A 10626-nucleotide genomic window follows, 5' to 3' on the forward strand; every position below is an offset into this window, starting at 1 on the left:
TATATTTAATTTAAGTGGTTAAAGAAAAGAGGTATCCCATTCATTTTTAAACTTGGATTCTGATGAACTTAAGGATGGTGGTTTAATGATCTTTAAACCCTTTGGTATGATATGTGCAGCCTGATACTGCTCAAGGATTACCATTTCCCACCACATCCTATTTTCTTTCAGCATAATAACTTCCAATTTCTTGAAAACTGAACTTAAATCCTCATCACAAATCTCAACACTCTTACTAACATCCGAAAAAGTGGTATTGACAAGATTCTTTCTATTTTCTCTAAAATTGAGCATGATTGCGGCACCAAATAAAGAAAGGATGAAAAGAGGACAAGTGGATAAGAAAGAACTTTAACAAGATGTGCAATAAAACTTGGGGTGCAACTACGACCTGTACAATTAAGTGTACATCCCACAGACACTTAAAACATAGGATAAGAAAAAAAGATATTGTACAAGAACAGGAGCGCTCTCCAAGTACCACGTTAATTCATAAAAACACCACAGTGTAACATGTAAAAAAACTGATTCACCAAAATAAAGTCCTCTCAGACTCCTTCTGAGAAAAAGTAAGGCCAAATATTGGTGTGGAATCCTCCTCTCAAGGATTATTCTCAGCAACAGTATTTCAAATGCTTAAGGCAAACCTGAAATATATTGTGTCTCCTTTCCCTCATGTATTTCCTCATGTATTTGAGGATAAATGGAGACACTAAAAGGAGCCAGATATAGTGTAGCAATCTTTTAAAATGAAAACATTTAATGTTACAGATTGCACTTACAAAACAATCAAATAAAAACCGCATATCACAATAGACTCCATCAGATACAGCAGCATCGATATATCACCTTGGGAGGTTCCTGGTACCTCAGATGGTTTAGCAGTGGATAGGTCCCAAGCTCCGGATGCCCACACAGGAAAAAGCAGCTCCTCACAGTGATAATCCGGACCTGGAGTACAAAACATACAAACACGTGAGCCATGCTTAACACATTTCAGACTGGTTAGTCCTTCATCAGAAGCATGGTAGGAAGGCTCACAATGTCCGTATTTATACCCTATACAAGTTAGAGCCACAGGTGAACCTCATCACCTCTAACCGGCGTTTCCCCATTACTGCGCATGCGTGCTCGATCCAGAAGGTGGAAGCAGAAGTCAGTTGTGCGATCCATGAGACCGGAAGTTCCGATGTTTGCGCTCCACAGCAAACGTTGTTATTTCCCAGTCACAAGAACGATAGTTTGCTTTTAAGAATTGATGGTAAGTTCCACCAAATAATGTCCAAAAGTGTGCATCCACAAGATATCCATATATAAAAAGAACATAAAACAGCATAATTACCATATTACAAATTAAAATAAAAACTAAAACTAAAAAGACCCAAGTTCTAAAGACCAGACAGAATATAAATAGAGAGAATCAAGTCAGGAAACATTTAAGTTCAAATTCACCGTTTAGTCCCTTGGGACCAAGGGTACCCAAACGGTGAATCCACCTCATCTCTGCCTGAGCCAGCCTCTTGTCAACGTCCCTTGTTTGCCATGTTGGAAGTATCACTTGGATACCACAAAAGGACTTCACAAAACATTCCCTTGAACTATGGATCTTTTTAAAATGTGATGAGACAGTGTGTGTGTCCAAACCTTTGCGGATGTTATATATATGTTCCACCCACTTAACTTTTGCACATCTACTCGTCTTCCCGATATATACTAGGCCACATGCACACTCTAACATGTAAATCACATTTTTTGTGTGGCATGTCATGAATTCTTTTATCAGGTAGCTGTGGCCATTAGCTGTAAATTCAGTTGTTTTTCGCGCAGAAGACTTAACAGTTTTACACATTAAACAATCACTGCAGCGATGAAAACTCTTAGTTCTCACACTTTGCCTAGGGTTATCTTCTACACTACTTCTAACTAGTTGGTTTTTTAAAGAGGGGACCCTTTAGTAAATAAACACAGGGTGATCTGGTAACACACTAGAGAGTATAGAGTCTTGTTTTAAGATGTTCCAATGATTTTTGAATACTCTCTATATACTTTTAAAGGATCTACTGTATTGACTAATGAAAGCCCATTTGAATTTTTCATCGGACGATCCAGAGTCAACTTTAGGTTCCAAAAGTTTCTCCTTTTCTATGTGTGACACCTTCTCCCTTGCTTTCTCCAGAACTCTGGGACTATATCCCTTTCTGGAGAAACGATGAGAGATTTCATTTAACTGTTGGTCACATACCTCTTCATCCGTACAATTTCTCTTAATTCTTGCAAACTGACTGAAAGGAATTCTATCCAGCCTTTGAGCATGATGTTGACTGGTCCTATCTACAAAGCTGTTGGAATCTGTGACCTTTCTATATGTCTTAGTGTTCACTCCTCCATTGGAGATGTAGATTGTTAGATCCAAAAAAGTCACCTCCTTCTGGCTCCTATTGAACACTAATTTAATGGACATATCATTAGAATTTAAACCATCACAGAAGGTGCCAACACAAGACAGAGGCAACTGTCTGGATGTTTTTAACAAAGTAGTTTGTGATGAGATAGAGAAGGTTATCATGAGGGATTCCATAAATGTGAAACTAAACCTTACAAAAAAGGAATTTGAAGCAATCCAGACCCTTAAAAATGATAGGGATTTGATTAATAAACCTGCCGATAAGAGTGGAGGGGTGGTCCTCATGAAAAAGGAAGCATACATGCAGGAAGTATATAGACAGCTGAATGATGATATTACATATCAAAAACTAAAAGCAGATCCTACTGATAAGATTGCAAAAGCATTACTTGATCTCAGTACAAAAGCTATGGAGAGTAAAGTAATCACAAAACCTGAAAATGTTTACTTAAATATATCCAATCCATCTATCCCAACAATGTATGTGATCCCAAAGATACATAAGGACCCCCTCCACCCTCCAGGTAGACCTATCATGTCGGGCTGTAACAGCTTGACTAGTAATCTATTAGCGATGGTAGATTATCATTTGCAACCCTTAGTAAAAACCACAAAAGCCTTTCTGAAAGATACAGGCCATGTTCTTAGGAGAATTGAGCATTATTAATGGGAAGAAGGTGACATTTTATGTACTGCAGATGTGTGTACACTCTATACAATTATAGATCTTGGAAAGGGACTTACTGCAGTTTCCCATTTTTTGGATCTTAGTCCACTAAAAGGTGCTATGAAGGGTTTTATTTTGGAAAGCATAAAAATCATTCTGCTAAACAATTACTTTTATTTTGACCACACCTTTTACTTACAGTGTGTTGGCACTGCCATGGGCACTAGGTTCGACCCCAGTTATGCCAATCTTTTTATGGCATACTGGGAAAATTGCCAGATCTTGCCAGATGGCAGTCTGGTGGCGGGCCTAGTGTCCTGGCAGCGCTACATAGATGACATACTGTTTGTATGACGGGGTGATGAGAATTCCCTTGGCACCTTCTGTGATGGTTTAAATTCTAATGATATGTCCATTAAATTAGTGTTCAATAGGAGCCAGAAGGAGGTGACTTTTTTGGATCTAACAATCTACATCTCCAATGGAGGAGTGAACACTAAGACCTATAGAAAGAACACAGATTCCAACAGCTTTATAGATAGGACCAGTCAACATCATGTTCACTGGCTGGATGGAATTCCTTTCAGTCAGTTTGCAAGAATTAAAAGAAATTGTATGGATGAAGAGGTATGTGACCAACAATTAAATTAAATCTCTCATCGTTTCTCCAGAAAGGGATATAGTCCCAGAAAGGAAGAAACTTTTGTAACCAAAATGGCAAACTAGGGACATTGACAAGAGCATGGCACAGGCAGAAATGAGGTGGATTCACCGTTTTGGTACCCTTGGTCCCAAGGGACTAAATGGTGAATTTGAACTCAAATGTTTCCTGACTTGATTCTCTCTATTTATATTCTGTCTGGTCCTTAGAACTTGGGTCTTTTTAGTTTTATTTTTAATTTTTATTTGTAATATGGTAATTATGCTGTTTTATGTTCTTTTTATATATGGATATCTTGTGGATGCACACTTTTGGATGTTATTTGGTGGAACTTACCATCAATTCTTAAAAGCAAACTATCGTTCTTGTGACTGGGAAATAACAATGTTTGCTGTGGAATGCAAACATCGGAACTTCCGGTCTCGTTGAACGCACAACTGAATTCCGCTTCTGCCTTCTGGATTGAGTGCGCATGCGCAGTAACGGGGAAATGCCGGTTAGTGGCGATGAGGTTCACCTGTGGATCTAACTTGTATAGGGCATAAATATGGACATTGTGAGCCTTCCTACCATGCTTCTGATGAAGGACTAATCAGTCTGAAATGCGTTAAGTGTGGCTCACGTGTTTGTATGTTTTGTACTCCAGGACCGGATTATCACTGTGAGGAGCTGCTTTTTCCTGTGTGGAACTGGGCACCCGGAGCTTGAGACCTATCCACTGCTAAACCATCTGCGGTACCAGGAACCTCCCTGGGTCATATATCGATGCTGCTGTGTCTGATGGAGTCTATTGTGATATGCTGTATTTATTTGGGTGTTTTGTAAGTGCAATCTGTAACATTAAATGTTTAATTTTAAAAGATTGCTACACTATGTCTGGCTCCTTTTAGTGTCTCTATTTATCCTCAATTACATGAGTGAAAGGAGACACAATATATTTCAGGTCTGCCTTAAGCATTTGAAATACTGTTGCTGAGAATAATCCTGGAGAGGAGGAGTCCACACCAATATTTGGCCTTACTTTTTCTCAGAAGGAGTCTGAGAGGACTTTATTTTGGTGAATCAGTTTTTTTTTACATATGTTACACTGTGGGGTTTTTATGAATTAATGTGTTAGCTGTGGATGGCCCGAAGGCATGTATAGCACTAGTAATAAACTTTATTGTACAGGAAACTGGAAAAGCAAGGGTGAACAAACTGGAGAGGGGAAGAAGGTTGATCTGACCTGAACCCAGACAGTAACAGTCACCAGAAGGTGTCTGGACTGGAACAGAGTAGAACTTGAACCTGACTATAACTGGTGGGTGACTGGCGTGGGACCAGATAGTAACTTAACTGGAACCAGATGGTGTCTGGACTGGAACCTGATGGAGTTTGCTGCCTGAACTTGGTAATAAACTGGACCAGCTGACACTGATGACTTTATTGGTCTGGACTTAGAAATTTACTGGATCAACTGGGACTGCATAGACTTATTGAAACTATGCAAGACCTGGAGATGAACAAGACCGTCTGGAACTGGGGAGACTAGACCAGGCTGGACCTGTAGATGAACTGGGCTGGCTGCACCTGTGGAGACTTGACCAGACTGGGCCTGGAGATCAACTGGACTGGCTGAAACCAGGGAAACTTTTCCAGGCTGGTCCTGGAGATAAAGCTGGACCAGGTGGAACTGCAAAGACTTGACAAGGCTGGACCTGGTGATGAACTGTACTGGCTGGAACCAGGGAGCAACTAGAAGCAAGTCCCTTGAGAGAGCAGACTGGAATACTAAGGTAGGTGGATACTTGCATATATCAGACTAGAACTAGAATAGAGGGGACTGAATTCGTACAGATACAAAGTATCTGGGAGCACAGCACTGAGTAGTTTCTTCAGCAGAAGTGACTATGTACCAGCCATTTGAGTCACTCAGGAAGTCGAACTTATAGAGCTGAGCATGAGGTAATTGGATGCTGTGGTCAGCTGCTGTTAGAGCAGCATCTGTATTGGCTATGGAGAGTCAGCTGACTGAATCCAACATGACTGTGTCACTGTCTGAGTTTTGGAGGGTACTGAGGAGCTCTGTAGAGAGACACACACATGATGCTGAGAGCGCTGTACAGGAACAGCATGGACAGACTTCACTGCCAGCTGGGAGCAGAGATACCAGTTGGACAGGGATAACACTGCTGAACACAGAATTCTGCAGATTATTCACACAGGGAAATTCTCAGGTAATGAACTCAGTAAAACTGATATATAATTGAAACTGGTGAGCTAGTCTAAACCAGGGGCGGATTGGCCCAGCAGAACACCATGTGAGATCCTGCTAAGCTGGTCCCATCATCTCCTTGACCAGGCCGCTCTCACTGCTGGCTGGGCTTGCTCCTAGCTTCGCTTCTGTGATTTGCACTCTGCTGTGCAATGCAACCTGGAAGCTGTCAGCTGCTCTGGATTGCAGGCACATCCTAGTGTCACTATTGAACAATATCCATGAAAATATTTAAGGACAGAATGGACATTTTGAACAAGTTATAAAGAATGATTATACAACCTAATTCATGGATTTGCATGTACAGTATGATGTGGAATTATTATACACGAACACTGAAGGCAAAATTAAAATCGAGGTTTTAGACTGTTTCCTGAATATGGGAATGAAATCTGAGTTTAACAACTTCCTTATTGAACTAAAGTACTGTACTCACATTTATTCAAACTAAAAAATATTTTGTATTCGATGATAGATTCTACCTGCAGGTCTGAAGTACAGTAATGAGGAGCACTTGTGCCCCCACATAAAAAAAATCTGTACCCTGGATGGATGGAGAGGGAATGTGGTTTACACATAAAACATCATAGTTTGTTTTCTATACATTGATAATGTGATGATTATATGGGAAGGCAATAAAGAAGACAAATTCAATGATATTCTTAACAACAACAATATAAACTATCATTTTTCTTCAGAAATGAGTCAAACTAAAAAGATGTGCCCATATTACATAAATTATCATACTTTGACTATATTTTTGTATATGTATTTCCAAAATGTCCCCATCTTGCAATAAAATTGTGAAAATCTAGAGTTAATTCTGGAAGCTGAATTCATAAATTTTGTGTACACACACATAGGGGGTAATTCAGATCTGATCGCTGCTGTGCATTTTCGTACAGTGAGCGATCAGATCCTGACTGTGCATGCATATGACCGCAATGTGCATGTGCGTCGGACAGAAACAACGGGCATCGCCGGTCAGCGACGGGATGGTGTGAAAAATCCAACCGCACGGGCATTCGCAAGGTTATTGACAGGAAGAGGCCAATTGTGGGTTGCAACTGAGCATTTACTTGGAGTGTTCGGAAAAATGCAGGCGTGCCCAAGTGTTTTCGGGAGGGTGTCTGATGTTGGCTCCGGACCCGTGCTCATCGCACTGGAGGAGTAAGTCTTGGGTTGCGCACAGACTGCACAAAGTGAATTTTTGCAGCTAAGCTACACATGTGATCGCACAATTGCACAGCAAATTTACACTCCGCCTGTAGGCGGTGGCTATCTGATCACAGGACAGCAAAAAACACAGCCCAGTGATCAGATCTGAATTAGGCCTATAGTAACATGTCTCATGAATGATGATTCTGTTACCATTCATTCCTAAATTTCCCTTCTAAATAGTATCCCTAATTAAATATACCCCCTAATCAACTAATATTTATGAAAATAGCAGAGATACAGTATGAACACTAATGGGATAATATAATAAAACAATAAAAAATAATATAAATAAAGACCATTCTATTAAATTATTAGAAGTAATAAATGTGTGAATGATGTGGAAAAATAGTAATGTGAATAGTTTGTAAATTGTGACTACAGTATGTGAACACTAGAAAAAGAAAAAGAATATAGTGAAAAAAGTAATTTAATCTATTACTTACATTTTAATGTATGTGTACTGTATATTTTTGTATCTTGCTATAAAAAATTATATACTAAGTGATTTATTTCTTTTTATATGAGTGTGCAGAAATTAGTGCTAAAATATATAAAGTGAAAAGGTATATGAGAAAATATAGGAAAAAGACATTGTTCGGTCTGCCCTGGCAGGGCATACACTGCCCGATGCGGCCTACATGACACTCAGAAAATATTGTGATCCGGTATGCTCAACTGATATTTTCAGATCGGTCGGCCACATACACGCTGCAATTATCTGGCCGATCAGCTGATATCAGGTGGATTGGCCAGATAATTGTAGCATGTCTGCCCAGCGTAACTGAAGCCTTACATACAAGTAATAGGTGTGAGTGGGATATTTTTATTGGAGGAGGGTTAAGGAGGATTGATGCTTCAGACGTACTGTGGGTGTTGCTTTGTCAGGCTCTTTTCTCAGCATGCTGACCTAATTTCAAGATTGTGAAAGTTGGAAGGTATGTGCTACCCAAAATCAATTACATTTGTAATGCTTAAGTAGTTTTCAAAATAATATAGAATTAAGTAACTCTCCATAAACTGTCTCTGTTGAAAGCAACCCAAGTAGTAAAAACATATTTTATAGTTAACCTTGGTTGGTTACCATGAGTAATCGAAGACAGTACAGTAGCTCACCCTGACATGAGGATAGTCAACTCACCCAAGATAACTATGGTAAAGTGTTCGCTTGCATGTGGAATACTGACCAAGAGTTTTTCATATTACTCTTTTCACTAATGCTCATCTATGTGAATGGGGTAGGACTGCCAATGTTTTTAGGTCTAGCACTGATTGTTTATGTGAGGTGTACTTAAATTTGAAAAGTTGTTTTTAGAATAATGATTTATATTTAAAAAAAATAATAATAATTAGTGAGAAGTATAGCTGTGCTAAAAATGTAGAGTTCTATATAGGGGTTCAGTATGAAATGCCGGCTGACGGCGGGATCCTGTCTGCCAGAATGCCGGCAGAGGGGCAAGTGCTAGAAAGCCCCTTGTAGGCTCACTGCGCTTACCACTCTGCAGGCACGGTGGCTCGCTGTGCTCGCAACGGGTTCTTTTCTTTTTCAATTGGTGTCATGGACACCCATAGAGGGAGAATAGCTTGCGTCGCCGGTATTCCAGAGGCGGCATTTCACCGCTAGTCGGGATTCTGACATCAGCATTGTGACCGCTGGGATCCTGACTAGCTGGATTGTAACCGCTTCCCCTATATAAGTCACTAAAATAATCATAGGAATGTGAGCTGTTAAGGTAGAATGTAATTTAAAGTGCCTAACCCTCAACGATTGTCTCATAACATATTTTATTATACCACTTTATGAGGTGTATGTATTAATCACTGTGGTGGTGCAATTATTTTTAACTATTTGTATGTGTTTATTTTGTATTTTTGTTTTACTATAATATAATTAACCATCACATTTATGAATAATGCATGTAGAAGCAGCACTGTCTCTGTGGAATTCAAATCAGCACATATGAAGATACTTTAGCACTTTCAAAAGACTCCTCCTCACATTTACTGCACTTGTTCCACTATGCTTTTTGGAGCTTGAAAGATACAGTAGGAACCATGCGACAGTTTCCATTGAGAATAATAGGGACTGCCTTCTGAAGCACTATCCTTTTACAGGAGATTTCTGAGACTATAATAATTAATAATAATAATAATAATAATAATAATAATAATTTTATTTATATAGTGCACTTTCTCCAAACAGGACTCAAGGCACTTATTAAAATACAAAGCCAGGATACTTCAATTTGTGAGCAAACTGCAGTCCAAGGACTCATCTGAATACATAGAAAATCATCATTTATCTGTTAAACAGTGAATAGATATTTTCAATATTGTTCTATTTGATAGCAATTGAAATGCCCCTAACAATTTAAAAATGTGCCTTTATCTGTAAAATGATGATGGCAAATATAGCAACAATATTATATTCAAAACATGATTATTGACATAAGCATGTCATAGAAAAACATGGTCATTTGATTTGTTTGGAAGAAAAACTGAGAGTAAATACCCAGAAAGTACTATAACGCCATAATATTAAAATACATATCAGGTGTATAGAGTAGCAAAAGTCGAAATGTCAGCAGGGTTGTCACACAGAGTTTGGCATAAACAATATGTAATTAGAAGAAGGAAGGTTGGTGCACAGCTACAATGTGGAACTGCAAAACACATAAAACATTTTGGGGTAACATCCCCATCATCAGGAAATCAAACAACAAAACACGTGCATATAAAGTGAATAAATCCCTTACAGAAGAACTTCCCAGGTGCCGCCATTCACGCTGCTCGGTCTCTGGATGTGCCGATTCCGGTCCCGTGGCCATCATGTGACTGGAAGTGACATCAGTCCAGTCCATCCTGCAAAACGTGTCCAGCACTGTAACATAGCAACATAAAATAAACAAATAGGGCAATGATGACACAGTGATGTTCTATAGCTGTATGCACCCTAATTGACTGTATACATGTACATGTATGTATACTAGGGATGTGCACTGGGCATTTTTAGGGTTTTGTGTTTTGGTTTTGAATTCGGTTCCGCGGTCGTGTTTTGGATTCGGACGCGTTTTGGCAAAATCTCCCTTAAGAATTCGGGTGTGTTTTGGATTTGAGTGTTTTTTTTCAAAAACCCCTCAAAAACAGCTTAAATCATAGAATTTGGGGGTAATTTTGATCCTATAGTATTATTAACCTCAATAACCATAATTTCCACTCATTTCCAGTCTATTCTGAACACCTCACAAAATTATTTTTAGTCCTAAAATTTGCACCAAGGTCACAGGATGACTAAGCTAAGCGACCCAAGTGGGCGGCACAAACACCTGGCCCATCTAGGAGTGGCACTGCAGTGTTAGACAGGATGGCACTTAAAAAAATAGTCCCCAAACAGCACATGATGCAAAGATAAATAAAAAAAA

The sequence above is a fragment of the Pseudophryne corroboree genome, chromosome 1, assembly GCF_028390025.1.
Source record: "Pseudophryne corroboree isolate aPseCor3 chromosome 1, aPseCor3.hap2, whole genome shotgun sequence".
Classification (NCBI taxonomy): Eukaryota; Metazoa; Chordata; class Amphibia; order Anura; family Myobatrachidae; genus Pseudophryne; species Pseudophryne corroboree.